We start from the raw sequence: 25035 nt of genomic DNA on the forward strand, positions 1-25035 counted from the left end.
TACACGAGACGTGGTCCAATAACCTATTAAGCCAAGCGTCTGCGTTTCTGGCCACACAGGCTGAGGCCAAAGTGGGGCCCATAGCCACGGCATTGGCCTCCCAGGCTCTACGTAACAGGGTCTCAGATTTTTTAGCCATCTGATCCTGAATGTTGTCCGAGTCCTCGAAGGACAGGTCTGACCTCTTGGAAACCTGCGCCAAGGACGCATCCAAGCGAGGGACCTTAAAGAATTTATCTTACTCCTCAAAAGGGCATCTACGCTTCCAGGTCTTTAATCTAAGCCCTTGTACACACAGTCGGACATTCCTGCAACCAAATCCGTCGGATAAATTCAGACGGATTTAGTCCGGAAGTGGTGTTGCATACACACGGTCGGACTAAGTTGTCAAAAGTTCCGGTTGCCAAGAACGCGGTGACGTAAGCCACGTACGACGGGACTAGAAAAGGGAAGTTCAGCACCACATCCGGCACCCTTTGGGCTCCTTCTGCTGATCTTGTGTTTAGCGCGTTAATAGAAGTTTGGTGAGAGACGATTCGCGCTTTTCAGATTTGTGCTTCAGTTCGTTACTGCTCTTCAGTTTGTGCTTGTCCGTGCGTATCTGATTATCAGTGCGTGTAGTCAGTAAGCATTTGTTGCTCATTGTGGACTATATCTTGGTATAGTATGCTTTGATTTGCATTGCTTATTGTCTGCTTGTTTCTGCTTTTCAGGTCGTTCTTTCAGGCATTGCTGTTTATCGTTGCTTTCTGTTGTCTGTTCTGATCGTTTTAAACCAAACATTTAGTGTACGTACTTGTCGTAGAGTTTGTGCTGTGCAGGGGCTTGGGGTTCGGCTTTTAGGTTTCACACAAGCCTGGTCCATGAAAAGGGCGAGAAGGCGTTTGTGGACCAAGAATTGGTTTACTTTTTTGAAGAACTCACTTGCTCCTTCTGTACTGATCGCGCTCCCTCAGTTTCAGGTCTGACCAGCGTTTTCTCAGTTGATCTTTGGATCGTCGTACCCCAAAATTCTTCTGAAGACTCTTCACAACTTTAGTCATGATCTTGGCCTTTCTGATATTTGGGTTTGTGTAAGATCTAGACTTGCCATCAGTCATTCCTCTTCAATATGTCCATCTCCAAAAGACATATTTGAGGCCTTAAATCTTCTCCTCCAGGATCGGGACATTTCAAGCTCCGGGCTTTCCTCGCCCTCCTCCTCGTTAGTGGAACTCCGATTGCGCACCTGCTGTGTCTCCGCCATGTGTTCTCCCGACTGCGCTGAAAGAGAAGGGGCAGGGAATAGTCTAGAAAAAACATCAGGGGCGGGCGGAGTTTCACGCATGCGCACTGTATATAAAACGCAACACGTGTGTGTCGTACGTACGATCTGTGAGCAGAGTGAGGATGATCGTGCAAACGAAGGTACAATTTTTAACTTGGTACACCACTAGCCTATACTGCTTCTATATAGGCCTATGTTGGGACAAGATTAGGAGAGTTTAGCATGGCATTATTATTATTAGGGTTTGTCTTGTGTTGCGTCTTGCAGACAAGATGGATCCCTTCAAGCAATCAAATTTTATGGGGCTATTCATTGATCTGCTCAGGGAGCTGAACTGCCTGTGGCAGAACAACCCCTTTTATAATGACCTAAGAAAGAGGAAGGCAGCGCTGGACAAACTTCTTGCTTTGGTGAAGATCATGGTCCCCACGGCAGACATGCCCTATGTGAAGGGCAAAGTTGGCGCCCTGAGGTGTATATATCTCAGGGAGCGAAAGATGCACCAGAATTCCCTGAGATCAGGAGATCCAGATGCCATTACCCCAGGATGTTGTACTATGAGAGGCTGCATTTTATGGCAGACCAGGGGGAACCCAGGCCACCACTCTCCAGTCTTCCTTCACCTCCATCTGAGGCTTCTGATGTCCAACCTGGGCCTTCCAGGCAGCAACATGTGGAGGGGCCCAGCTTGAGACAGGTATAGCATTGTTGAACATTTAATGATGTTAACTAGATGTTATTATTGATCAGTAAGTTGTGATTTAACAAAGTGGTTTACATCTCAATAGACAGTAGTGACCAAAAATGTTTGGGACAAGAATGAAAAATGCTGGGCTCAGAATGATAGTCTGTTCTATTTGATAACATTCAATTTGCAACAGTCATGAGCACAAAATTGTGTGATTGATGACCAAAAAACTCAAACTTTGTCCCATTTTCATACACAGGAAGACCTCAGCCAAGAGGAGGCTGTGGCAAGTGGCAGCTGGAAGGTTGACCATCAACCTCCTCCTCCTGCCACAACTACAGGAGCCGAGCCACAGCCTGGAAGGAAGTGCCCAAGGAAGACCAGAGAGTGATGGCCTGGGTTCAGTCTGGTCTGACAGAAGATGCAGCCTCTTGTAGAACCACAGCCTGGGGACATAGATGGCATCTGCTCTTCCTGATCTCTAGGACTTCTGGACCAGACTGCTCTCCCTGAGATATATACTCCTCAGGCCACCAATTTAGCATTGTCAAATTAGTTCATGTCTGCCCTGGGGGCCAAAGGCTTCGCTAAATTGACCAGTTTCTCCAGCGTTGCCATCCTGTTTATTTGGTACTGACACCTAAATAAAGGTTATTTTTGGTTGAAGAAATACTTGCGTATGTGTTTTAATTCAAAAGGACAGTTTATTTGTGAGCAGGCAGGTACATTTAAAAAAAAGTGAAATGAATAACAAGGGGCAACACCACCAAACAACCTCCTGTAGATTAAAAAAGAAAATAATAAATTAAAAAGATAATAATGTTGTTGTGGTAAGTTGACACACAAAACACACCCAAAAAAATGCAAAGATGAGCAAACTGTCAAAAAAGGAGATGCTGATTAAAAAACAACCAACCACAAAATAATAAAAAAAAAAAAAGATTGGGTAGATGTGACGATTTAAAATATTGTATTGCTGAAATGAGTAAAGAATAAAGAAATACGTTTGTGAGAAGTGTGTGTGAATATGAGCATCAAAACAACTTCATTCTTGCAGCATTGTAAAGAACAAGAGAATGCGCTGCATGAAAGAATTTTTAACATTACAGCATGACGAATGTGCTATATCGATTACGGGCGGTAGTTTTACTTGAGCGAGCGCTTCTGTCTCCGAATTTGATTGTGAGCATGCGTGGCACCTTGTCCATCAGAGTAGGCTACATATGATCGGACTATGTCCGATCGGAGCATGTTGTCGGAAAATTTTATAGCCAAGTTGGAAAACTTGGTCCGTCGGATACTCCGATGGAAACAGTCCGATGGAGCCCACACACGGTCGGATTATCCGACAACACGGTCCTATCCAACATTGTCCATCGGAATATCCGACCGTGTGTACAAGGGCTAAGAAGCTTGCGCTCAGGTTGTTTCCATTCCCTTAGAATTAGGTCTTTAAGGGGACTGGTGTACCGGGAAGGATCTAGGCTTGCAACTTACCCAACCCTCTATACACCCTATCCTGAGCGAACACCTGGGCAGAGGGCATCTGAATGTCCCGACGCATAAATAGCTTTAAAGAAGACCCTCCATGTCCTCCGCTGAGAAGAGGTTTCCCCCAGGCCTAGCCTCTACCTGGCTGTCCTGATTCAAGTCTTCCCCCGCCTCATGGGAACTCCTGTTAGAAGCCTGACCCTCTTCCTCGTCTGAATGGTTCGGGGTAGGTTCCTTAGGGTTTAGACCTACTGGTCGTCCCTTGGGCAGGGCATTCAGAACCTATGAATGACAAAAAAGAGCCAATAAGCCACCCAGTGTCCCATGGGAAAGAGGGAAATAGGGCCACGCCAAATCCCTTCCCCCCCGCAGCAGGATCACTCACACCCTGTGGTGACCTCAGCAGCTGCCTGTTCCAGTCCGCCCTCCTCCATCTCCTTCAGTCTGCCCAGCAGGACTGCCACTTGAGTGGCTCCAAGAGTTATGGACATCTGGCCCCTCCTGTCCTGCCGCCGCTCCGCTACCGGTCTGCTTGTACCCACAGTGTCCTTCACTTTCACTGTCTGTGCTGTGCGCTGGGCCTCTGCCGGTAACAGCGTCCGCTCAGCGCCATTTTGGAACAGCTCAAATCCTGGAAATGAGCTCACCAAGGAGCGCGGCGACTTCTGGTCATGCGCGGGAGAGGCCTGTGGACACCGCTCACTGCCAGTGTCTATCCGAAGTTTACAGCTCCCCTTCTGGAAGCTACACAGTCCCCTGGTGCCAGAGCTTTCCCCCAGAATGTGGGGACTATCTGCATGGCCCCTCTCCATCATGCACCACCGTCAGGTAGGAGGGGAAGACAGGATCCTTTGGGCACACTGTGTAAGGGAGCACCTCCCCTGTCCAATTACACAGTCTCTCAGGGGAGGCTTCCCAGAATAGCATGTTTCTGGAAAGAACCCCCCCCCCAGAAAGGACTAAGCCCAGACAGACCCCACAGTCACCCCTGGGTCTATTTCCCGGGGGGGAGGCGATCAAGGTCCCTGACCTTTCCCCCTTAGTAAAACAAAAAAAATGGTTTCGCTGTGATCTGTGGGAAACACAATCAATAACTGAGGGTCGGAGGGAGGGGTGGGGACTTTTAAACTCTGTTGTCAATTGTGTTTCCTGTCAGGTGAGACCAGTCACCTCAGGTGTACCATCCTGGAAGATGGCTTGAGAAAGAGCGGTTTTATCTGCCTACTTGCTCTCATGTATATCCTCTTGCAGCCCGTGCCAGCATTGAGACAAATCCGCCGGTGATCGGCCAGGGGAGACGCCGATCCTACAAGGCCCAGCCGCCATCTTTCCGGCCTACATCCAACAAAAGGGAGCCGTTTCTGACCTAGCGGTCAGGGCAAGGGAGTTCCCTCATCATCTGGCCTGTCCCAGAGTGCCTGCGGGGTCCGGTGATCCGCTGGGCTGCCCTGAGAGACTGTTCCGGCCTAGTAAAACCTACCGCCCAGTGCCTTTTCCTACATGGCCGGCCGGCGGAGGAGTGCCGCGGCCAGCCTGAGCGGAGCTCCGGAGTGTGGTCGCCACTGCCGCCCTACTATCCTCCATCTCCCTGCTGAACCAGCATTATAACTGCCCGGTGGACTGCTGGAAGGTCCTAAGGCACAACATCCCTCTCTCCTGCTTCTAACCCAGCTGCCTGGGCCTTCCACCCCTGATCGGATACCCTCCTTAGTCTGCCTTCACCTGTGGGGTTGACTGGGGGTGGGGGGCTGCTGGTGGATATAACCCACTATTTTCGACGGAGACCTCTTGGGGCTTATTCTGCCCAGCCGTTAGTGTCCAAGGGGGAACAGCAGCGGCCTGCTATCTTTATTAGCACCTAGCCTACTATACTGCATGGCTTTTCCGACGTACAGGGGCCCGGAAATACAGTTTCCACATCATCAGACCTCTGCTCACCTCACTACCAGGAGGAGGGAAGCAACTGAGCCGAGCCCGGTATACTTATCCTGACAAAGTACCTGGGCCTGGTCAAGAGCTCCATCTGTGTGTCCCCTGCCCCCCATAGGCACTGCCTGTGTCTCTCTCTGGGGCAGATACCCTAAGAGCTACCCCAAGTCTGCCAATTCAACTCCACAGCAGAAACCTCCGCCATCCCCTTCTCTGCGGCTGGACACCAGCTTGGTCGGGAGACTCCAGGCCCTATTAGCGGAACTGGTAATGGATTCCGGGGACGCTCCGGTGGCGACGACGCCAGCCCCCTTACCTCAAGATAGTACAGCCACGGTTTTAGCAGCTATTGAACAGAGCAGGACCTCACTGCTAATGCGCATAGACCATCTTGCTGAAGAATGCAACCTGATAAGGATTGACGTGGATAAGATCAGGGGGAGAATGACAGTCTGAGGCTAGGATCTCCGGGACCGAGGATCTTGTTGTCACACACGGCACATCCATCACCAAGCTACAGCGCACGGTAAAGGTTCTGGTCGTGAAATTCGACGATGCTGAAAATCGACTCGGGCGGAACATAAGAGTTTTTGGCCTGCCAGAGGGAGAGGAGGGGGAACATCCGGTGGAATTTGCAGATGATTTTTTCGAGGGCCTACTGGGTCTTACAGCCGTTACACCCCTACGTATGTGAGGGAGAGGGCTCATTGGGAACCCATAGGCCCAGCTATCCCTGGGAATTTCCCTAGACCCTTCCTAGTCCGCTTTCTCAACTACAGAGACAGGATCTTAGCTGAAGCTCACAAGCATCCAACACTACAACATGGAAATGTCTCCATCCTCCTCCTCCCTGATTTCTCGGCTGAGCTACAAAGGATGAGAAAATCCTTCAATGATATCCGCAAAAGGCTTAGCGCAAAAAACATTAAATATGGCATGCTGTACCCCAGCCGCCTCCAGGTCCAACACGATGGCAGTGTCCGTTTTTTGACACCATCTGAGGCCGACAACTGGCTGACCGCTTTGAGATAAAGATTTCCTGTTACTTGAGATTATCTGATGCACGGATCTTCCACATTCTGAACTTTAGAATCCTATTGTTCTCCTTCCACTAGTACCGGAGCCATGGTCGGTGCTCCATTTACATTGGATACACACTTACTCCTTACAGTTTGTTTTTTTATGAAGAGACTCCACCACTATTCCTGCTAGACACCAAGATCTACGTGAAGAAACAGTTGTTTTATCTGACAATGCCGATCTTTCGACACCACTGGATGAACCTCTTCAGTTTTTCTGTTCTTTGGATACAAGCTGCATACCGGACTGTTTTTAGCTAGGTTTTTGTTTTTAATTGTAAGTTTCTGGTATAACAGCAGGGGGGTGCAGGAGTTTACCATCTAGCATGTTACTTGACTACCTTTCTAGCCATTTTACACAAATTACTGCTTTAACTCTGGAAGTTTGTCCAGGGGGGCTGGGAAGCCACAGGATCATATATCCTGCTTATTTCTCGGTTTATTATCAATGGATAGCAGCCTTAAGATAGTGTCCTGGAATGTAAGGGGATTAAATTGTAAATTCAAAAGAGCAGCTGTTTTTCAGTACCTTAAACAGATAAAGCCGCATGTCGTCCTCCTGCAGGAGACCCATCTGGAGGGAAGTAAAATTCTTTCCTTGCGTAAGGACTGGATTCAAAGAGCATTCCATTTTACGTTCTCCACATAGGAACCTCCATTTTAATTAGTAAAGCTGTCCCTTGCATAATCCACTGGCTTTTCTCTGATTGGGGGGGGGGGGGTGTCGATATGTGGCTGTGGTGCTGGATATACACTACCAGAAAATGTTGATGGTGAATATATACAAGTGCTTATGGTGACGCTAGCCCCTTTCGTTAAGCTGCCTACCATATTTCTGGGGGATTTTAATGCCATTTTGGATCCTGCGTTAGATTCCTCCAATACAAACAGGCCAGCCTCAATGGATTTATGTAACTGGATGTCGGTGTCAGGCTTCACCGAGTTATGGTGTTGGAGGCATCCCAGTGCCAAGTCCTATTTTCATCTTTCTAGCACACACAGATCATCTGCCAGAATAGACTTGGAATTTGGCAGCCCTTCGCTGCTGGGTTATGTTAGAGAAACAGAATACCTGGCTGGGGGAACTTCAGATCACTGTCCACTTTTGGTCAACCTGGCACTCCCAACTGGGGGGAAGCGGGGAGGCTGGAAGTTGTCACCGGATTGGTTACAAGAAGAACAGAACAGGTCACCTCACAGGTACAAGGTTCCATGACAGCCTACTGGTCAACCAATGTGGATATGGCCGATCCGTCCATAGGTTGGGATGCGTTTAAAGCGGTGACAAGAGGTGAATGCCTCTCTGCGATCAAAGCTGCCAGGAAAGAAAAAAATGCACAAGTGGAACTTCTGTTAAAGAGAGAGTGCGTGGGTGTTCATGCTGACTCTCCGACAGAGGCCAATTATTCAGCTCTGTTGGAGACTTGGCAACTTATTTCTCTACATTTCTCTGAGGTTGGGAAGGCTGCGGAATCTTTATTTGCTAAAGGGGAAAAAAATGGCAAACATCTAGCCCTTTTAGCAGCGGAACAAATGACAACACTTAGTATTGAGCTGGATGGGCTTTTAAGTGACCTCTCTCTCCCCACGCTATCAGACTTAGATGTTGCACTTCTTGATGCGGACATATCTGCTCTAGAAATAGAGGCAGCGATCCTAGCTTTTCCACAAGTCTCCGGGGCCGGATGGCTTCCCGGCAGACTTTCTATCAGCATTTTATACCACAACTAGCCCCAAGACTCTGTCCTTTTTGACCATTGCCTTAAAAATGGAGCTCCCGAGTTCAATGATGGAAGCATATATGGTCCTGCTGTTGAAACCGGGTAAAAACCCACAAGAGTGTTTGTCCTACCACCCCATTGCTTTACTAAATGCAGATTTAAAGATACTAATCAAAGTGTTGCCATCACGTCTGGCCAAGGTTATTCCTTCACTAGTGGACATTGATCAGACAGGATTTCTGCCCGGGAAATCTATGGACACCAACCTTCGGGGATTGTTCACCCATTTGCAAATGGATTCTACAGAAACGCCAGAAAAAGTTATAGTGTCTTTTGACATTGAAAAAGCTTTCGACTCAGTCGACTGGCACTATATGCACAAAGCATTGGAGAATATGGGGTTTGGACCCAATTTCCGATGATGGGTTACTTTATTGTACAGTGGCCAGCAGACGGCAATTCGGTGGGGGCTCCTGACAAGGCTCTTTGCGGTGGGAAGGGAAACTAGACAGGGCTGCCCCCTTTCACCCTTCCTCTTTGCCCTAATGATGAAGGCTATAGCAAGAGCACTACGTCAGTCTCACGAAGTGTGTGCAATTCAGGTGGGTTCCATACGGGAGAGCCTCGCTCTTTATGCAGGTGACCTGCTTCTGTTCCTCAGACCGCCAAATTCATCGCTACAAGCGGCCTTGCGCATACTCAACAAGTTTGCCTCCTTCTCAGGTCTTCGAGGAGGCTGATATTTGTCCTTTAATGGTGCGCAAGGCCAATTTTCTGGTCTATTCCTCACTGTAAAAAAAGCAAGGCCAATTTTCTGGTCTACTCCTCACTGTAAAAAAAGCAGGATCATGGATATAGAAAAAGTAGTGCGGACACCATCCTTTCTCCTCACGCATGGAGATGTAGGCCTTCCAGGTACAATGATATATCTTCTGAGAAGATCATGCTCTCAAAATAGTTGGAATCATAGAGTCCGAAAGTCCTCAACACCTGGCTCTCAATAGCCATGCCGTCAAAACCATTGATGGTAAAGCAGGATGGAGAATCGGACCTGGAGACAAAAGATTCTCTCGTAACTGCAGTCGACAGGGGGCATCCGCCACCAGGCGCATTAGGTCTGCGTACCAGGGATGCTGGGGCCATTCTGGGGCAATCCGTATTACTGGAATCCCCTCGGCCTCTACTCTGTGGAGCAGGTGTGGTAGTAGCTTTGGTGGAGGAAAAGCATAGATCAGCTGGTACTGACCCCACGGAGCCACCAGCACGTCTGCCCAAGGATCTCTTGTCCTGGACACGAATCTCAGCAACTTCCGATTGAGACGGGAGGCCAGAAGATCCACATCTGGAGTGCCCCATCGCAAGTACAGTAGCCTGAACACCTCCGGATGCAATGCCCATTCTCCTGGGTCCAGCATCTGACGACTTAGGTAGTCCATCTGCCAATTCTCCACTCCCGGGATGTAAATGGCCGATAGGGCCGGTACCAGTCGCTCTCCCCACTGAAGGATGTGAGCGACCTCCCATGCGGCGGCCGAGCTTCTGGTTCCTCCTTGATGATTGACATACGCCACCACCGTGGCATTGTCTGACTGGACCCTGATCAGATGCCCTCGAAGTCTTATCGATCATGTGGAGAGGCATAGCCTGATTGCTCGCAGCTCGAGCACATTGATCAGCCACTTGGATTCCTCCTCCGACCAGAGGACCAGAGTCCACTGAACTCCCATTACTCTAGCCGGTTAGGCTGGCGTCCGTTGTGATCTCTGTCCAATTCAGAGGTAGTAACGACTTCCTGGACCAAAGTGCCGGGGATCTTAGTCACCAGATCAGGGAGTCCCTGACTGACTGGCTCACCTGAATCTGCTGATCCAGGGATAATGGAGATCTGTCCCATTTTGTCAAGCTCTCCTTCTGCAAGACTGGTGTGAAAACTGGGCAAACGGTACTGCCTCAAAAGAGGCCACCATGAGTCCCATGCAGAAGCGTAGCGACAACCACCTGCAGTTCATCGGCAGTTTTACCACGGCTCAGAGTCTGCAGCTTGTCTGAAGGGAGAAACACTCTCGCTTCCATGGAGTCCAGCAGTAAGCCTAGGTACTCCAAAAGCTGAGTCGGTACGATCACCGACTTTTAGGTTCAACAGCCACCCAAATTCCTGCAGGGTCTGCATGGTGATCGCCACATCCTCCTAATTCTGAGGCGGAAGATGCTCTCAGGAGCAGCAATGCCAGAACAGGAGCCAATACCTTGGTAAAGACTGGGGGGGGCTGATGCCAAGCTAAAAAGGGAGAGCCACAAACAGGTAGTGGGCTTCCCCAACTGCAAATCGCAGAAACTTCTGATGTCGAAAGCGTATGGGTATGTGCAGGTACACATCCTGGATGTCCAAAGATGCCAGGGAGTCCCCGTGATGGACTACTGAGCGAACGGATACCATTCTGAACTTCTAAAATTGGCCATTGCCCTTTTTTGGGGACTGCAAACAAACAGATTGGAGTAGAATCCCTGGAACCTCTCCGGCTCCGGAACTGGTACTATCACCCCGCGACTCAGTAGGTCCCTTACCGTCCCCATTAGGGCCTCCCGGCAAGCCGGGAGTACGGGTATGCTGGAGGGGGAAGAATCTGGTGGCCAAGAGAGAAACTATCTTGTAGCCAGAGGAAATCAGTTTCCAGACCCATTGGTCGCACAGCCGAGAGGCCCACCGGGCTGCAAACTCCCGAAGGTGACCCCCTACCCGTGTTGCAGGCGGGGGCAAACCTTCATGCGGTAGCACTTTTGCTCACAGGCTGGCGGTTTTAAGGAAGCTTTTGTCCTTTGAAAGTCGTCCTGTCGGGCTGGGAACGTTTAGCCGAAGCCCCGGGCGGATGAAAAAGCCGTTTGAAAATTAGTGCCCTTGCCTAGAGCATGGCTCCTTAGCCTTCCTGGCCTGTGGGAGTAAGGTACTCTTCCCATCTGTGGCATTTTTAATAATGTCATCCAATGAGGCTCCAAAGAGCCGCTCACCAAGGAAGGGTAGATCCGTCAAGGATTTTTTTAGATGCCTGGTCAGCCGACCAGCTTTTTAGCTAAGTCAGGCGCCTCAGCACCACTGCTGACACTGAAGCCGTGGATAACAGAGGGAGGGTATCCAGGGCCACGTCACAAACGTACTTAAGGCCTTGCACTAACTGATCTGCTAGTTCCACACAGACAGGGGAAGCCTGTTGCTCCCCCAATTCATGGTGCAAAACTTTTGCCCACTCAGTGTCTGAGACAAGTGCGGAGGCCAGTACTGGTCGCATTGCTGATCTCACAACCATAAACAAGGAACGGGCCACTGCCTCGGCCTTCCTATCTGTGGGGTCCTTAAATGCAGGAGTCCCCTCTACCGGGATCGTGGTTAATTTATTTAACCTGGATACTGGGGGGTCTACGACTGGAGGAGCAGACCATTTTTTAAGGCTCTCCTCAAAGGGGTAAAGCACTGCCATACTTTTTGGGACCGAAAAGGATTGTTGCAGTCTACCCCATTCCTTGTATATGAACTTATCGAAATAAGTCAGATACAGAAACACATTACGTGCACAGGCTGGCTTAAGGGACCCAAAAGAGGGATCTGCTGTATCCTGAATCTTCAGGGTATCGCACACAGCTGTGATAAGTGCTCCAACTAGCGATTTGTGGCATGAGGACCGGGACGGGGACTCATCCTCACTGTCTGATCGGTCCTGGTCAGTGTCATCTGAAACGACAGAGCAGGGGCCACCAGCTGGGCCCGAGTCTGCATCAGAGCTCTCCCCTGAGGACAGGGGGGGGGGGGGGGGTAAGGGGCCACTTTTTACCACCTTTGCGCCAACGCACCGCCTCCATCCTGGCAATGAACGTGTCAAGGACCACCAAAGCGTCCAGAGGCACTGCACTGTTTTCAGACGAGCTGGTTGCAATTGCCTGGAATTCGGGGGAAGAAACCGGTTTCTGAAGCCATGCTGACCCATCCTGTCTGCCACCTGTTGGGTACTTAGGACAGGTGTATAGTCCCACCCTCCTAGCTGCTGCAGGCTGAGGGGCCCCATCGCAGGACTCACCACCCTGACCGAGTTCTGCGCCATTCAGCTAGTAGTGCCTGTGTCAGCTCCCAGGTATCAGAGAAGAAACCGCGCTGTTCTGAACCTCAGGGACCAGCGTAGGGCATAAAAACCCCGCTGGGCTACAACAAAATGGCCACCAAGCATCCAGTATAAAGGACATAGTAACAGGGAAAATGGCCGCCCAACTAAAGTAAAATTATTCCAGTCCATGCTGCTCTGAGTCACACCAAACATGGCCGCCAAACAACTGCACAGAGGGACAGTGAAAAAAAGAAAATGGTGGCAGAACAGCACTATGGCGATCAGCACATGCAGACCTCCAGCAGGAAGACAACAGACACACAAGGGCACAGCCACCCACCCAAGGTGAGAGCCCCCCAGGGAACCCCCATCTATATGGCGCACACCCATCAGCAGCCCATGCAGCATCCCCCACAGGGGGGGGGGGGGAGATAGGGAGGAGAGGGACACCCGAATCAACCTCCCAGGAAAAGCCCAGTTGCTCAGTCCCACCGAGGAAGGGAGAGCTGTACTTACCAGTCCGGACGAGCTGGGGACATTCCATCACAGACCCACTACCGAAGAGTACGGGGTGGCTGCTGGCCACGGCACACGGACTCAGACATCAGAGCCCGGTCATATGTGTGCGCCGGAGCATTGCGCTCACCAGCCGCCCCTGAAGCCTGAGGGGCATGTTGTGGCTGACCCAGTGCATAGCTATGGTCTGCACACACTCGCTGCCCGGGCTGGGGAGACTACAAGGATAAGGGCATCCAGCCTGTCAGCGAGCCGGCTGTGGATAGTAGATCACAGGATCTTAATCTTGCGCAAAAGACAAAACTTCTAAAAAAAAAAAAATCCCCGGACCGATGATCCCGCAGAGTTCCTAAGTCCATCTCCTTAAGTAGGCAGACAAAAAACAGGTTGCAGGAGGCATGCTGGGGGGTTGTTAGCCAAGGGATCGCCCCTTGGGCGGAACTAGAAAGTTCTGTTTTTGTACATGTTCTGCCTAGTCCTCTCCTGAAGATGGCGTACCAACCCGATGGTCAAGAATAAAGGAGCTGTGTCAGTCAGTGAACGAAAGAGAAAATATGAATGCAATCTATATACTGGGGGGAGAACCTCTGTGGGAATCTAGGATGGAAAAGGACCTGGTGGTCCTAGTAGATGGGCTCAGCAATGGCATGCAACAAGCTGCTGCTAACAAAGCAAACAGAATATTGGCATTAAAAAGAGGATCAACTCCAGAGATAAAACAATAATTCTCCCGCTTTACAAGACTCTGGTCTGGCTGCACCTAGAGTATGCTGTCCAGTTCTGGGCACCAGTCCTCAGGAAGGATGTCCTGGAAATGGAGCGAGTAAAAGGGCAACAAAGCTAATAAAGGGTCAGGAGGAAATTAGTTATGAGGAAAGGTTGCGAGCACTGAACTTATTCTCTCTGGAGAAGAGATGCTCGAGAGGGGAGATTTCCTTTTATAAAATACTGTACTGGTGACCCCACAATAGGGATAAAACAAACAGTGGAAGGGAGGTTAACAAGACATGTGGCCACTCATTAAAATAAGAAAAGAGGTTTAACCTTAAACTACGTAGCGGGTTCTTTACTGTAAGAGCAGCAAGGATGTGGAATTCCCTTCCACAGGCTGTGGTCTCAGCGGGGAGTATTGATAGTTTAAAAAAACTATTAGATAAGCACCTGAATGACAGCAACATACAGGAATTTACAACATAATACTGGCAATCACACACATAGGTTGGACTTGATGGACTTGTGTCTTTTTTTCAACCTCACCACTATGTAACTATGCAAGATGTCCACCTCTGGGGTCCCCCATTTCTGACATAGGCGATTGAAGAAATCAAATTTACAGGAACCATTCCCCTTGGTCCAGGCGGTGAGAACGGAGAAAATCCACCTTCCAATTGTCCACTCCCTGGTTGTAGACAGCAGAGATTGCTGGACAGTGCTTTTCTGTACAGAGGATATTCAGACTTTTGTCTTTCAAGCTTTCCCGACTAGTCCTGTATATAGAGACCTTCCTCCATCACTAACTGTCCTGTATACAGCTATGTATACAGCAACAGGACATGCTGGTAGGTTAATTGGATCCTGTCTAAATTGGCCCTAGTATGTGTACTTAGGTTGTAAGCTCCCTAAGGGTAGACACTAATGTGACTGTACGACGTATATATAAAGCGCTGCATAAATTGACAGCGCTATATAATAACCTGAAGTAATAATGATGTAAATCTGCAGTCAGTGATGATAGAGGAAGGTCTCTATATACAGGAAGGAAGAAGGTGGGTGTATATAGCTTTATACATTACAGGACAGATGTACTCAAAATTTGTGACTTATGTAGTGTAACGTAGTCAGTACATGACATTGCAAATCCCCCAAATCATGTATGGCAAAGCAGCCAACGAAACATGATGTGGCACACTCAACTGACACCCTGATGCTCCAGTCATTGTATAATACACCCATTATCCTCATCACCCATTATACACCCATCATCATACGATTCATCACTGTATAATACACCCATCATCGTCATCCCCATATTATAGACCCATCACTATCCTTATCCCCTTATTATACACCCGTCATCCTCCTCAAACTCATATTATACACTGGTCATCATCAAACCTACTTGCGGTGCCCAGGCACCCCCTATGATGCGAAGCACTGCTTCCCCAAGTTACTAGGTTCCCTGAACTGTGAGAGATTGAACACTCATACACCTTGTGAGGCTGGCATCGATTATCCGCTTCCACGAGGTTGGGAGAAAGGCCTTTCCCATTTTCAAGGCTGCGTAATGCCGCGTACACACGACAGGACTTAAGTCCGGCAGACTTTCGACGGAGTTCTGACAGAGTTCTGACAGAGTTCTGACAGAGTTCTGACAGAGTTCTGACAGAGTTCTGACAGAGTTCTGACAGAGTTCTGACAGAGTTCTGACAGAGTTCTGACAGAGTTCTGACAGAGTTCTGACAGAGTTCTGACAGAGTTCTGACAGAGTTCTGACAGAGTTCTGACAGAGTTCTGACAGAGTTCTGACAGAGTTCTGACAGAGTTCTGACAGAGTTCTGACAGAGTTCTCACAGAGTTCTCACAGAGTTCTGACAGAGTTCTCACAGAGTTCTGACAGAGTTCTGACAGAGTTCTGACGGACTTTCCGAATGAACGGACTTGGCCACACACAATCACACCAAAGTCCGACGGATTCGAACGTGATGACGTATGACTGGACTAGAATAAGGAAGTTCATAGCCAGTAGCCAATAGCTGCCCTAGCGTCGGTTTTAGTCTGTCAGACTAGCACACACACGAGCGGATTTCTGGGTCCGGCAGAGTTCTGGCGGAAAAATTTGAAGCATGTTCCATTTCTAAAGTCTGTCAGACTTTTGCGATTCAAAAGTCAGTTGCAGCCCACACACGATCGAATAGTCTGCCGGAATCATTCCGTCAGACTTTTGATGTTGAAAAGTCCGCTCGTGTGTACGGGGCATTAGAAATCCACCACACTAGGACGTTCCTTTCTTGGCTGAAGAGAAGCATATGAAAGTTGAGTGGTAGCGTTTTTTTCTAGGCCAACAGAATGTGTTTGTAGGGACTTTAGTGAAACAGAGAAGGGAACATACTTCGACCATGATTCCTAGGACTATCAAGAATCTCTCAGCGGAATGTTGTTTGAATCTTGAGGCCTGAGCTAGTAACCTTAGCAAGATGTTTGTTTGCCGAAGGAAAACCTTTGCCTGGGCCTGTCTAGAATGAGGCCTTGATATTCCAGACAAAAAGGAGGGCTGGAGAGCAGACCTTTTTAAGTTGGTTAGCCAACTGAAGGCCTAGAGAATTTGGATAGTTCTTTGGACATTTGCAGACAGTTGTGAGATGAATCCTTCAGAAGGTCGTCTAGGTACCCTGTAAACTTGGATGACCTGTGTACCCAAGTAGGAGTGCAGGAACCTTTGTAAAACACTCTTGGTGCAGAGGATAGGCCAAAAGGCAGGGTGGAAAATTGTAAGGGTAGATCTACTGTGGAGAACAGAAAGCGCCGATAAGGTGGGTAAACGGGAATAAGGAGGTAGGCCAAGAATTCACCTTGTGTCAGAGAGGCAATAACTGACCTTGTAAATCCCATGTGAAACTTGTGAATGCAAAGGGTATTTGTTTAGGGATATTAGGTCCAGGATAGGACGTATACCCACACATTGAATACAATTCTTTGAAACCTGTCCTCCAGAGGGACCGGAAGAACCAACCCTGAGACAGCAGGTGGTTCAGGCCAATTTGTAAATCTGGCAGATTTTGGTTGGTTTGAGAGAAGAAAAACGATGAGTGGGTAGAGTTTGACTCTATGTTGCACCTCTTTGAAACCCATAGGTCTGGAACGTCTAACAGACATCCCCCAAATCGTAGATGGTAAGGGTGCCCAGGTGTTGACCATTCTGTTGTAGTCCTCAAGGCAAAGGGGCAAGAAAGGAAGTGCTCAAGTACCTTATAAGGGCTATGGGTGGAAGTTGGTGGTAACATTGAGGCCTATGGTGTGACATAACAGTCATCTACTTGAATCTAAGCTCTGAATGGTGGAAATTTTACCATCAAGTTTAAACACTCACTCAATAAGTAAATAAAAGAAAAATTCCTGTTTTCCTGATAGCTTTAATTCAGGAAACAGTAAAAAGAGTACTGCAATTAGCGTAGATACGGAGATTCATACTTGCTATAGGAATACAATAAAGGTCTGATAACAGGACAAAACAAGCCTTACCTCCCCGCAAAGCTGGTCTCACGATGGGAATACCCCTGTAGGGGACTTCAGAGTCTGGAAACTCTAGGAATGGACAATGGCACTGAAACTGTATACCACCCTGTGGCTAACTACATGCATTGCACTGCGCACACCAGTAAATGAGAGCAATAATTCTAGGACCAAGATTTATGGTTAATTAAAAACAGATGACCTGTAAGAACATTTAAAGCATCACCTATGAATATGTCCTGCAGTTTTGTTGCCGTTTTAATGGGTGTGTGCAATTTTAAGGCTCGACACGTTGGGTATCTAGATAAATGTACACAACCTTTTCTATTTTACCAAGGAAAAAAATATATAGTGTACTTGACTTGTGTGCACTAATTTTAACTTTAGTTTTTCTTATATTGAAAATATGTGTTTGATAAATCGGCATGCTAATATCATGGGACAAAGGATTACAACTGCCACCACTGTATTTCTTCTCCAGGAAGACCGCTTTCAGAAAACATAAAATGTTGGGGGTTTTAACTAATCTTCAGGTGTCTCAACACTCATGCAAAAAACGACTCAAAAACAAACGGCTGAAAGCAGATTTGGAACATAGGTATGGGATTGAGAAACTGTACATATGATTGAGCTCTCCCGATATTTTTTTTCTATTGGCAAAGGAACACTGGTCCAAATCAAGTCAATATTTGGTGTGACCACCCTTTGCCTTCAAAATAGCATAAATTCTTCTAGGTACACACAGTTTTTGAAGGAACCTGGCAAGTAGGTTTTCCAAACATCTTAGAGAACTAACCACAGATCTTCTGTGGATGTACAGTGCCTTGCGAAAGTATTCCGGCCCCCTTGAACTTTTCAACCTTTTGCCACATTTCAGGCTTCAAATATAAAGATATAACATTTTTATTTTTTGTGAAGAATCACCAACAAGTGGGACACAATTGTGAAGTGGAACGAAATCTATTGGATTTTTGAAACTTTTTTAACTAATAAAAAAATGAAAAGTGGGGCGTGCAAAAATTATTCGGCCCCCTTGCGTTAATACTTTGTAGAGCCACCTTTTGCTGCGATTACAGCTGCAAGTCGCTTGGGGTATGTCTCTATCAGTTTTGCACATCGAGAGACTGAAATTCTTGCCCATTCTTCCTTGCAAAACAGCTCGAGCTCAGTGAGGTTGGATGGAGAGAGTTTGTGAACAGCAGTTTTCAGCTCTTTCCAAAGGTTCTCGATTGGATTCAGGTCTGGACTTTGACTTGGCCATTCTAACACCTGGATACGTTTATTTGTGAACCATTCCTTTGTAGATTTTGCTGTATGTTTGGGATCATGGTCTTGCTGGAAGATAAATCTCCGTCCCAGTTTCAGGTCTTTTGCAGACTCCAACAGGTTTTCATCCAGAATGGTCCTGTATTTGGCTGCATCCATCTTCCCCTCAATTTTAACCATCTTCCCTGTCCCTGCTGAAGAAAAGCAGGCCCAAACCATGATGCTGCCACCACCATGTTTGACAGTGGGGATGGTGTGTTGAGGGTGATGAGCTGTGTTGCTTTTACGCCAAACATGTCGTTTTGCATTGTGGGCAAAAAGTTCGATTTTGGTTTCATCTGACCAGAGCACCTTCTTCCACATGTTTGGTGTGTCTCCCAGGTGGCTTGTGGCAAACTTTAGACGAGACTTTTTATGGATATCTTTGAGAAATGGCTTTCTTCTTGCCACTCTTCCATAAAGGCCAGATTTGTGCAGTGTACGACTGATTGTGGTCCTATGGACAGACTCTCCCACCTCAGCTGTAGTTCTCTGCAGTTCATCCAGAGTGATCATGGGCCTCTTGGCTGCATCTCTGATCAGTCTTCTTGTCTGAGCTGAAAGTTTAGAGGGACGGCCAGGTCTTGGTAGATTTGCAGTGGTCTGATACTCCTTCCATTTCAAAATGATCGCTTGCTCAGTGCTACTTGGGATGTTTAAAGCTTGGGAAAACAGTATTATGGACCTGCCTGGTGTGTTCCTTGGTCTTCTTGATGCTCTCTGCTCTTTCAACAGAACCCTGAGACTATCACAGAGCAGGTGCATTTATACAGAGACTTGATTACACACAGGTGGATTCTATTTATCACCATCAGTCATTTAGGACAACATTGGATCATTCAGAGATCCTCGCTGAACTTCTGGAGTGAGTTTGCTGCACTGAAAGTAAAGGGGCCGAATAATTTTGCACACACCACTTTTCAGTTTTTTATTTGCTAAAAAAGTTTAAATTATCCAATAGATTTCGTTCCACTTCACAAACGTGTCCCACTTGTTGGTGATTCTTCACAAAAAATTTAAATTTTATATCTTTATGTTTGAAGCCTGAAATGTGGCAAAAGGTTAAAAAGTTCAAGGGGGCCGAATATTTTCGCAAGGCACTGTAGGTTGCCTCAAATCCTTCTGTCTCTTCATGTAATCCCAGACAGACTCGATGCTGCAACCAGGGCTCTGTGGGAGTCTAACCAAAACTTCCAGGACAACTTCTTGTTCTTTATGCTGAAGATCGTTCTTAAGGACATTGGTTTTATGTTTGGGGGTCGTTGTCCTGCTGCATAATAAATTTGGGGCCAATCGCACGCCTCATAGTATGACATGATGGAAAAGTACCTGCATGTATTTCTCAGCACTGAAGACACCATTGACCCTGTCAAATCTTGTACTTCATATGCAGAAATGCAGCCCTCAACTTGCAAGGAACCTTCACTATGATTAACTGTTGCACGCACTCATATTACTGCTCTCCAGCCCTTCGTTGAACAAATTGCCTACTGCTACAGCCAAATATTTCAAATTTTGACTCATCAATCCAAACCTGCTGCCATTTTCCTGCACCCCAGTTCCTATATTTTCATGCATAGTTGAGTCTCTCCCTGCTGGACATCTTCTGATGTTGAACTGAAGTTAGTATGATGCGTCTCATCTGCTGCATAAAGTTTAGCTGACCACTGTCTATGGTCCTCAACTTTGCATATTTCTTTGTGTGTCTTAAAATGAGCTTGAGCGGCACATTTTGAAACCACAGTTTGCTTTGAAATCTTTGCCTTGGAGAGATTTTACTGGTGCAGCAAAACTACTTTGTCTCTTGTTGCTGTGCTCAGTCTTGCCATGGTGTATTACCTGTGACATGAAACGGTCTTCCACAACCTTACCTTAGTAGCAGAGCTTGGCTGTTCCTCACCCAGTTTAAAGCCTCCTATACAGCTGTTTCAGTTAATGCATTTCATATGTAGGTTGAAACAGTCATTATGATAAAAAAAAACCTTCTGCCTTTACAACCACCTTAAGTATGTTGGCATTTCAATTACAAATCCTTTTTCCTGGACCTCCCCATGTCAGCCTACTACGGGTCAGCTCCGCCCCCTCCAGGACCACCCTTTTCCTAGCCCATAAAGGGCGGCTGTCTGCCCACACCAGTGTTTTTTCGTCCTTGCTCCGGATGCCTTTTAAAGTTTATTTTTATTTATTTTCTTCTCCAGCCACCATCCATCCTGTTTGGGTTCATCCTCTCCCGGATCAGAAGATCCCCCCCATATAGGCTGTAAATCTCCTGAGGAGACGGGTTCCCGTGGTGCTGGGATTGTATGATACAGCATAAATGTATTCCTTTCAGGAAGCTCAGAGTTGAGCAGGTGAGGTCAGAGGTAGCTACCTCTTGGATAGCTTCGCAAACACCAGAATGCTCACTGCTGATTTGCAGCAGGCTGTCCTCTAGGTTAATCTCAGCCTCCAGCTGATCAATCTGCTACTCTGCTCTGGTAAGCCTGACTTCCAAGACTCATTAATTACTGCTGTGTTACTTGTCTGTCAGAGCGTTTTTATTATCCTGTGCCTTTATAGATCTGGGGAGTTTTGCCTGCCTGCCTAGCTACCTAAGCACTGAAGATTCGGATGGAGAAGTTTTTTTTTTTTTTTAAAAGAGCACATCCTCCATTTTACAGAGAGAAGGGCCTAGTGTGAGCTAAACGCCCGCAAAGAGATTCCTAATCAGCATTCCAGCCTCAAAGCAGTAAAAAGGGGACTAGACATAAATCGCAGAGTCGCATGCAGCTGGATAGATGCCTGTTGTCACAGAATTCCAGATCTCCCTCACCCTTACCTCACTTTAGTCACTCGGACCCGAGCCAAGACATCAGAAAGCCTCTAGAAAGAGCAAATCCGGGCACAGAGAAGATCCTCTTCTTCGGATAGGTCTTCATCGCCAGCCCAGGCAGAAGGATCCTGTTGGGCTTGCTCAGCTGAGGTCATCATCAGAGGAAAGCTGGCATGTGCATCTTGCTTCAAGGAGGCGGCTCAGGACAATGCTGTGAATGCATGCCAGGTTAAATCCTACATTAAAGCATACAGTCAAGGAAGGGTTAAACAGTGTTTCAAGTAATCTTGCACATCCTGCTGTATCTTCAGCATCTGCAGATTCAGATCATGCGTTTTCAGTGTGTTTTAACTGACGTCAATAGCGATTCAGACCCATCTGAGGCAAGATGGTCTCGGATCGCATACGTTTTATTTTTGCACTGGTTCCCCCTTGGTGGAGGCTGTTAAGGATGTGATGAAGTAGCAGGAAGTATTGTTGCCTCCAAACAGCAGAGATACTACTCATATTTAGAGAAATATTTACCTTCCTTCCCATTCATTTCTGAAATTAAAAAAGTATTTGATGATGAGTGGGCGGGGCCTGAGAAGAATAATAGAGTATCAAAGCTGTAACCCTTGGGACACTACACATAAGGTGGATGCTTCATTACCTAGATTCGCCTGCCACATTCTGCTTCAGGATTCGGTCTCCTTTAGGCATCCTATGGAACGTAGAATAAACGCAAACCTAAAAAGGTTGTATAGTTTAGCCGGAGCAGCCTGCAGACCGGTGGTAATGCTCACTTCTGTGGCAGCAGCACTTGGGCTGGATTCGCACCTGTGTGTTTTTTGGTGCTTTTTGCAGTTTTGCGCGCTATCGTTCATTTACCATGGTCTCCTATGGGACATGCTCTGTGGTGTGGATCTGCAGAATGCAAGGGTGTGAATCCAGCCTTAGACTGTGGGTAGCGGAGCTGGTGGATGGATGTTCAGATGAAAGTCTGGGAAGTGGCAGTTCTTTTCTCTTGCAGTTTTCAAGACTGCTGTAGAGTTTGTGGCTGAATTGGCTGCTGACCAGGTCAGGGAGCTGGTTCAAAAGCCAACAGCAAAGATAATGGCTCATTCCATCACAACCTGCAGAGCCTTATGGTTGAAGCATTGGTCGGCCGATAAGGTTTCTAAGCAGAGTCTATGTTTGGTTCCATTCAACAGTAAGCTACTCTTCGGGAAGGTTTAGAATCATCAAATCAGCGGATTTCCGGCAGCAGATCTAGCCTAATCCTGCAGAAGAGAAAAAGACAACAGCAGCCCTTTCGGTTTAACAAGAGATCCAAAAAAGTATTCAGCGAGGCCAGTACTTCGTTTTTCATGGAAGGGAGCCGGTTCAACCTTCCAAGCCCAGGGCCAACAAAGCCTCTAAGGCTTCAAATAAGTCCTTCTGAAGGTGTCTCCCTTTAACCCTCTCAAGAAGGAGCAAGACTAGCCTAATTTGGGGTGGGGGGAGGGTTTGGGGGGGACAAATTACAGGATGTCTGGATTTTAGCAGTCATTTGATCACGTTATTGTCTCAAGTTCAGAACAAGGCCCCCTCAGACCTTGTTCGTAGAAACTGGGCTTCCTACAGATGTTTGAGAGGATATATAGGGGAGCTGTTGGCAGCAAGGGCCATCCTTCCGGTTCTAAGGCACAAATTGGGGCAGAGCATGTTCCCCTCTGTTTTTGGTCCCAGAGGCTTCAGGGGTTTTCATGAAGGTTCCACCATTCAAAATGGAGTCATTGGAAATGATCATTTCAGTTGTGGACTGGCAAATGCGTATATCTTCTTGTTTCCATAGACGCATCTCACCATCGCTTTCTCAGGTTTTCCGTGGAAGGCTCTCATTTTCAATTTGAATGTCTCCCATTCGGTCTCTGCATGGCTCTGAGAATGTTCTCAAAACTGCTGTCTGCTGTCGTTGTGGCTTTCAGGGTCAAGGGAGTGCAAATATTCCATGATCTAGACGACATGCTACTTCTGGGTCCATCAAATGAGCTCCTTCTACTTCATGTGAATTTCACCTGCAAAACACTAGCTCGTTTTGGTTGGTTGTTCAACTTTCAGAAGAGCCAGATGCATCCGACCCAAATGTTGGAGTATTTAGGAGTACAATTCAACACAGATCAGGGTGGTTTCTCTTCCTCAGAGGAAGGTCCAGGAGATCCAGTCTTAGAAAAAAAACTGTGGATAACCAGGTCTTCTATGATGGTGAAGGAATTCATGCAGTATCTGGGGGTTCTATCAGCCACAGTTCCAGTAGTCACATGGGTCAGGTGGCCCAGAAGGTGGTTTCAATGCAACTTTCTTCTTCAGTGGGATCGTCACTCCTTATTTCAGAAAATCTGCTAATTCCGATAATCTGGTCCCTGGTTTGGTGGTCAGTAGCTCGCAATCTTTCCCGTGGAGTTCCGTTAAAGGCCTCAGAACCAATAGTGGCGACGACCATTGCCAGTCTGGCAGGCTGCGGGGCACACTGCCTGGGACAGCAGGTTCAAGGCAATGCAACTTGTGAATTTCTTGGGATTGGATGCTGTCAGATGTGCTCTCTTAGTGTTCCAACCTATGTTGCGAGGTCGAGCTGTCAAGATTCTTTGGACAACTACAGTGGCTTATGTGTCTCATCAAGGGGGCAAAAGAAGTCAACCTCTCCTTCAGGTGGCATGTCAATCTTCCTATGCGCAGAGAAGAATCTCGGCTCCCTTACAGCATCTTATCTCCCAGGGCTTGGCAATGTTTTAGCAGATCACTTGAGTCAAGGCTTTGAGGACCACAACGAATGGGGCCTGAATCGATAGATCTTATTGCATTGGAGAATTGTCAGATGCCTTGCTTCTTCTCCCGGACCTGGCATCAACAGGCATTGGGTCAGAGAGCTCTGTCCAGGTCTTGGAATGTCCCCTTGGTTTATGTGTTCCTGCTGCCTCCATTGGCACTCAAAATCCTGCTGAAGATTCAGTGAGAAAGGATCACAGCAATAGTAGTCTTGCCTTACTGGCTCAGGGAATCATGGTTTCCTCTAGCTTGGAAGATACGCCAATCCCACTGCCTCTGTCAAAATTACCTTCTACGGAGTGGGGCCTGACACCCGAACTGCAGGATGAAGTTAACTTGGAAGTGAGAGGGAGGCTTTAACTGGCTTGGGTCTCTCGAGTGGTGTAGTGAACACATTATTACAGGCTCGCAAGAGGTCCACGAATGTAACCTATCACCAGATCTGGAATACTACAGAAAGGGGTTGGGATCTTGAATCTCCTTCAGTATCTAACATTTTGGAGTTTCTGCAGAGTGGTCTCTAAGGGTTAGCTTCTAATTCCTTGACGGGTCAAATCCAGGCAACATCCAGAGTTGTCTTCCTGATTTGTCAAAGACCATACATATTGCATACAAAAAGCTGGGCCCTTCTTCCTCCTTCAGAGATCAAAGCACATTCGATGAGTGGTATGGCAGCATCCTGGGCAGCATACGCAAAGGTCGCCCCTGGGGTAGATTGCAGAGCAGCAAGCTGGAGCGTGCCCAACACCTTTTATTAGGCATTACAGGCTTAATTTGGCTTGTCCGCCTCAGGAAACATTTGACTCTATGGTTATTATGGCGGCTGTTGCCCATTAAAAATTTGAGTAGCATTGGATTGAGGGTTTGGCTTATTTTTTGTCTTCCCTCCCTTTTTAATTTTGCTTGGTACATCCCAAAGTAGGCTGACATGGGGAGGTCCAGGAAAATGGTTATCCATACTTACCGTAATTTTCCTTTCCTGGATCCTCCCCATGTCAGCCGGAGGATTGCCACCCAGTTTATCCGTCGCGAGGCAGGTATTTTTTGAACACTGGTGTGGGCAGACAGCCACCCTTTATGTAATAGGAAAAAGGTGGTCCTGGAGGGGTCAGAGCT

General features: G+C 47.6%; 1 protein-coding gene across 1 annotated transcript in view; it reads right to left on the reverse strand.

Annotated features, from left to right (window-relative positions):
- The window catches only part of DDX43 (DEAD-box helicase 43), a 433112-nt gene that overhangs the window by 19103 nt on the left and 388974 nt on the right, over positions 1 to 25035 (reverse strand). The window lies entirely within an intron of this gene.

This window comes from Lithobates pipiens, unplaced genomic scaffold (assembly GCF_037356315.1).
Source record: "Lithobates pipiens isolate NorthernLeopardFrog02 unplaced genomic scaffold, aLitPip1_a1.2 Scaffold_18, whole genome shotgun sequence".
NCBI classification, from domain to species: Eukaryota; Metazoa; Chordata; class Amphibia; order Anura; family Ranidae; genus Lithobates; species Lithobates pipiens.